Genomic DNA, 6,471 nt, shown 5'->3' with positions numbered 1-6,471 from the left:
GCGATCGAGAGAAACTATGAATTCAAAGAGATCGACCAAAATTTCAAAGACAAAGAATAATCTAATAATATAGACTCTAACTGGCTGTCAACAATCACCCGGAGACATGAATTTACGATATTGGTTCTAGATTTATGAAGACGGAAATAAACTAATCCTATAGACTCTAATTGATTGCCAGCAATCATCAGTCTTGGAGGCAACACCTAGTATGTGCACTGAACGTGCCCCCACTAGAAGAAAACTTATCAGGCGCTACTCGGATGACAAGTCAAAAAGAAGAACGTCCGAGTGAAAATGATCGGTACTTACTGTGGTACTTTCTCGGGGATGAGCTTTCAGCTTGGGGTTCGTTAGCTCGGCCTGAATCATGTCCTCTTTGCTGGTACAAACCCCATCCTCTAGTGTCGGCCAACGGATACAATACATACAGAATAGTAGGAGGCGTTGCAGGTCAGGGTGTAGTAACCGCCAATGCACTTGAACTGGCTTGTAGAATATTGGTCAGCGCTCGGACACTCAGTCAGTGCATGGAATGGCTTGTACAATATCCACTGGATTTCTCCTTGGACTAAGAGCATCAACGACCATTTGAACGCGCTCTTTAGCACTACAAGAAATATGTCAACTTGTGACCACCACTATTGGTCACTGAAAGGTCACAAATTTCCATTTGCGACCTTTTTGTGACCAAAAACAGAAGGTCAAAAGGTGGCCATCATAAACTGACTATAGCGACCTTTCTTCTGGAATGGTCGAAGATTTTATGACCAAAATACGTCTACTGTGATGTTTTGGTCACTAGCAACCTCCCCAGGCCACGTAGGCATCCAACGTGGCAATCTGACGTGGCACAAGATTCAGCCCGGTCCAATTCGATTTTCTACATGGGCCTAGCCCAACAATTCGGCCTATTTGTGTTTTTTCTCATATTAATTTTGGCTAGGTAGATGGGCCAAGCCCAACAATTAAGCCTTCTCATTTTTGGGCCGTGGCCTTTTCCGCTAGAAAGTTTTTGTTTTTTTGTAATATAAAAAAGGTCCACTAGTCAAATGGGTCCCAGATGTCAGGTTCAGGTACGTGGGTCCCAGCTAGCAAGTTCATATTCTTCATATTTCAATTTAACAGTAAATAAATAACTAGTATTTAAACTGGCACAAACAAAAAACACACATAATACTCCAAATATTATCAGCCAGATTCAGTACAGAGCTCCTATTGTACAAATAACATATACTTTACAAGCTCTACACATAATAAGCTCTAACATATACAAGCTCTACACGTGATACTCCAAACATTATCCATAAGCTCTACAAGTATGGCAAGCACAGTTACAAGCTCCACATGTGATACAGTTACAAGCTATGTTCTTCAGCATGGAGCTCCTTCGATAACAATCACAAACTAGGCACCTACTCCTGTCAGGACTGGGCAGAAACGGTGATATGCCTTCCACGATCACCCTGATACATGAATCAACAGAGAAGAATTAGGAAAACTGGAGCCAATATAGCAAGAAGAGACCATTCAAAAAATAACAACTATTTATATTAGAATGACGACACAAATTCAGCTAGTACCATGATTTTTGTTCTCCAGCTAGTTAAAATGAGATACTCATTCATACAAGAAAACAGAGAAAAATATGAATATGTATTGCACAAGTGCGAGTCGTGCAAAAAACTTCACTACACCAAATTGCACCTAAACAATAATACCATTCTACTACCACAGCCATCCATTCAGCTAATAGCATGCAAAGTATCAATGTTCTATTCTTATCAGCTTATTCTTATGCATAAAGCAACTAAGGAAACCAAAAGAGGAGCACTAACTAGTCTGGAGCTGGCCAAATATGCGAACGAATCATACTAGTTCGTAGAAATTAGGCTACAACAGATAATTGATGATAAATTACAGAAGAAAAAAGAACATCTACTACGGTGGAAAGGCAGTAAACGAGGCAGGCAGAGTAGAGCAGGGGACCTTCTGGATATCTCTCATAGCATACACTTATGATCTCAAGAAAACAGATCGATATAGCATCATTCATGCAAATGGAAGAAAAAGAGGGAGTTTGCGGCAACTTACAGCATATCGATCAACATGTCCGTCATCTCCTGCTCTGTGACATGAAATGTGACTGCACTGTACATGGGAGAAGATCATGTTTCCGTAAACACTCCAGCAACAGCAATCCAGGGCCTTCTTCTCCTGCTCGTTGTTTTTCTCCGGGCTTGCTCCTTCTTCTCCTGGGTGTGCTCCTTCTTCTCGTACAACAGCAGCAACAGCAGGTTAATGACAATAGTAGATTGACAACAGCAGCAGGTTAATAACAAAAAAACAGACCAGAATAAGATGCATCCAAACGATTCTCAACAGGAATAAGATGCATCTACAGACCAGAATACCTTGTCAAGTAGACAAGCATGATCTAAAATGGAAAGGCAAGATTAGCAGGCAAGGCAAATACTTAACAAGGTAATTCTGGGTCAGAGCAAATTGGAGATGGAAGGGGTCGTCTGTAGAAGCACCCAACAATATAATTGAAGCAAATTGGAGATGACACGGTGGTCAAATGATCATACCATGACAGTATATAGAAACCATTGAAGCACATCATGCATGTTGAAAGATCGTAACATGGTTGAATTTTAATTGAAGCACATCATGGAAATTTTAATTGAATTCAGTTAAATTTGTGCTACTGCTGCTGTTATATGCTTTTTTATATGAGATAACAGTACATAAATCATCAGACCAGATATTGATTATATGCTTTCAATGAATGTAAATACATATATGAAGTTTCACAGAAGAAATCGCTAACAACAAAAATGCATCATTATTCTTAATCCCATATCATCAGTTTGCGCAAGTTGCAGCACCAAGCAACAATTTCCACTCCAATCCAGGAAGAGCACTACTACTTGCAGATAACCAGAGTTCAACAAAGATACACGTATCATCAGTTTGCCAAACATGGCAGTGTTCGGTTCAGAAAGATGTAGTACAAATGGCCAAACTTAGATGCGTTCAGTTTTAGAAGAACTAAAAAAGACATCATTAGTAAGATCATGTAGTACCACAACTGCAACATTTTATAGATAGATAATCAGTTTGCAGAAGCAACGCGTTCAGTTCTTACATCCAACCAACCAACAAAGCGTTGGCAATCACTCAGTACACGCACTACGGCTACCACTACTTTCAGATAGAGACAAGCAGAGTCAACAACGACCATATATGCAAATCAACCAGAATTTTACCTGCCCCTTGTGGCGCCGGAGATGGATGCTTCTGCTGTTGGCCTTCACCGCCCCTGACGCTGCTGCTCATGGACGGAAACCGCATCGCGTCAGGGAAGAGGATGGAAGGGAATGCAATGGAAGAAGAAATCTAAAAGGAGAGGAGAGGAGAGGGGGTTGACCGTCGGGGTTCTCCATGGCGTCAGCGTCGAGGCAGCCTTCCCATCCATGCCATGGCGGCCCGGAGCACGAGCGACGACGACGTGCTGGATGGACCTGGTAGCGAGAGGAGACGAGGTGAGGAAGAGAGGATCTAGTAGGGATAGGAGACGAGGTGAGGAAGAGAGGGGACCAACCTTAGTCGCCGGAGACACGCCGACGACGCGGTGGACCAAACCCTTTCCACTGGAGACGTTCGCGCGTGGCCGTTGGAGCACGCGAGCACTGGATCTCGGTGGAGCGCGAGGCCGCCGCCGCCCCTCCCCCGTCGCGGGGCCGGGTGCGGGTCACCTCCCACGAAAGGAGACAGAGACGGAGCCGGCGCGGACATGGATGGGACTCGGATGCGCTCGCGGTCGATGGTGGCGACCATGTCCACGACGGCCAGTGAAGGGGTGGGTGGCGGCGAGGGGAGGGATCTGAGGTGGGGAGGGGAGAGGTGGGTGGCGGGGGCGAGGATCTGAGGTGGGGAGGGAGGGATGGGTGGCGGCGAGGGGAGGGATCTGGATCGGGAGCGACGATTCTGGCCGGAGGCGAGGGAGGAGTGGAGGGGGGAAGGGGAGGGTGCAGACGAAGGGAGAGGTGGGCAGTGGAAGGAAGGGGAGGACGGGGCGGCGGCGGAGCGATGGTCGACGGGGAGAGGAGTGGGGCGGGTGGTCGACGAAGGTGGCGGCGGCGGTCCAATGGAGGGAAAGGGGAGATGGGTTAGGGTTTGGGCTGCGGGGAGAGGAATGGTGTGCGGGGGAGAGGAGGAGAGAGGGAGGAGTGGTGTGCCCGCGAGGGGGGAGGAGTGGGTGAGTGGTGGCATTTTGCTAATGACAGGTGGGCGCGCGAGGAATTAGGCCCACATGTTAGTGTCCTCAACAACATGTGGTGTAGGTGAGTGGAGCTGCTTTCGGGTGGGTGTGGGTGGGGAGAGGGTGAGGGGTGTGGGCTGTTGGATCTGGCAGGATCCGATAGTCTCTAATGCTTGATCCGCGTGACATGCCCATTGACCAATCAGAATGAAGTGCAGGCTTTGATGATGTTATGACCATCTAAAATGGTCATAATCAATTTTCCATTTTCCGAGTGCCTAAAATGAGTTTTTTTGTGAAGGATCTACCATATATTTGTTGCAAAATTGGACCTAATCAATTTTATAAAATACTAGGACATATTTAATGCACAATTGACAAAATGGTTGGGTGTCAAAAGTTTTGATCCACCTCTTGTGAAAAAGACAAATTCCCGTCGATTCAGCTGGAAGCGGGTCAAATTTGAACTGTAGATGCATTATAGTTTGCTTTTTATTTTTTCCAAAAATCATTTCTAGGTACATAAGTATCTATTTAATCAGAGAAACAACAAAAAAATTCCAAGATTCAACCACTAGCTAGGAACGGACAAGCCCGCCGTTTTGACCGCATTTTGAAACAGGCATAAAAAATTCAACAAAAATCAAAAAAATGGAAAACCTTCGCATTGTGTCATTATATGTGATCAAGTTTCCAGGAAAAATAACAAACTTGTAATACGGCAATTATTTTAAAAAAGTGTTCTCAGAAACGAGCTATCAAGTGTGAAGATGAATGGCTTTCAACCCAAATGCTCAATCTTATGGCCACATACATGGCATAGTTTGTTTAAATGATCTCATATTGTGCACAAGGGTGCATATTGGAATGACAAACAATGTTGCCTAAGGGAGTTTTCATTTTCTTTTCACGGAAAATTCATTTTTCACTTTTTGATTGCCCCAAATGAGTTTTTTTTTGCGAAGGACCTACCAAATAATTGTTGCAAAATTGTACCAAATCAATTTTCTAAAATACTAGTACATATTTAATGCACAATTGACTAAATGGTTGGGTGTTAGAATTTTTGATCCACCTCTGGTGAAAAAGACAAATTCCCGCCGATTTAGCTGGAAGCGGGTCAAATTTGAACTGTAGCTGCCTTGTAGTTTGCTCTTTATTTTTTCCAAAAATCATTTCTAGGTACATAAGTATCTATTTAATCAGAGAAACACCAAAAAAATTCCAAGATTCAACCACTAGCTAGGAACGGTCATTCCCGCCGTTTTGACCGCATTTTGAAACGAGCATAAAAAATTCAAAAAAAAATCAAAAAATTGGGAAACCTTCGCATTGTGTCATTATATGTTGCCAAGTTCCTAGGAAAAATAACAAACTTGTAATACGACAATTATTTTAAAAAAGTGTTCTCAGAAACGAGCTATCACATGTGGAGATCAATGTCTTTCAAGCCAAATGATCAATCTTATGGCCACATCCATGGCATAGTTTGTTCAAATAATCTCATGTTGTGCACAAGGGTGCATATTGGAATGGCAAACAATGTTGCCTAAGGAAGTTTTCACTTTCTTTGGACGAAAAAACCATTTTCCATTTTTCGAGTACTCAAAAGGATGTTTTTTTGTGAAGGACCTACCAAATAATTGTTGCAAAATTGGACCAAATCATTTTTCTAAAATACTAGGCCATATTTAATGCACAATTGACCAAATGGTTGGGTGTAAAAAGTTTTTATCCACCTCTGGTGAAAAAGACAAATTCCCGCCGATTCAGTTGGAAGCGGGTCAAATTTGAACTGTAGCTACCTCGTAGTTTGCTCTTTATTTTTTCCAAAAATCATTTCTAGGTACATAAGTATCTATTTAATCAGAGAAACACCAAAAAAATTGCAAGATTCAACCACTAGCTAGGAACGGTCATTCCCGCCGTTTTGACCGCATTTTGAAACGGGCATAAAAAATTCAAAAAAAATCAAAAAATTGGGAAACCTTTGCATTGTGTCATTATATGTGACCAAGTTTCTAGGAAAAATAATAAAGTTGTAATACGGAAATTATTTTTAAAAAGTGTTCTCAGAAATGAGCTATCATGCGTGAAGATTCATGGCTATCAAGCCAAATGATCAATCTTATGGCCACATTCATGGCATACTTTGTTTAAATGACCTCATATCGTGCACAAGGGTGCATCTTCAGATGACAAAC

The sequence above is a fragment of the Triticum aestivum genome, chromosome 3A, assembly GCF_018294505.1.
Source record: "Triticum aestivum cultivar Chinese Spring chromosome 3A, IWGSC CS RefSeq v2.1, whole genome shotgun sequence".
In the NCBI taxonomy this organism is placed as follows: Eukaryota; Viridiplantae; Streptophyta; class Magnoliopsida; order Poales; family Poaceae; genus Triticum; species Triticum aestivum.
Note: the sequence above shows the minus strand (reverse complement) of the source record.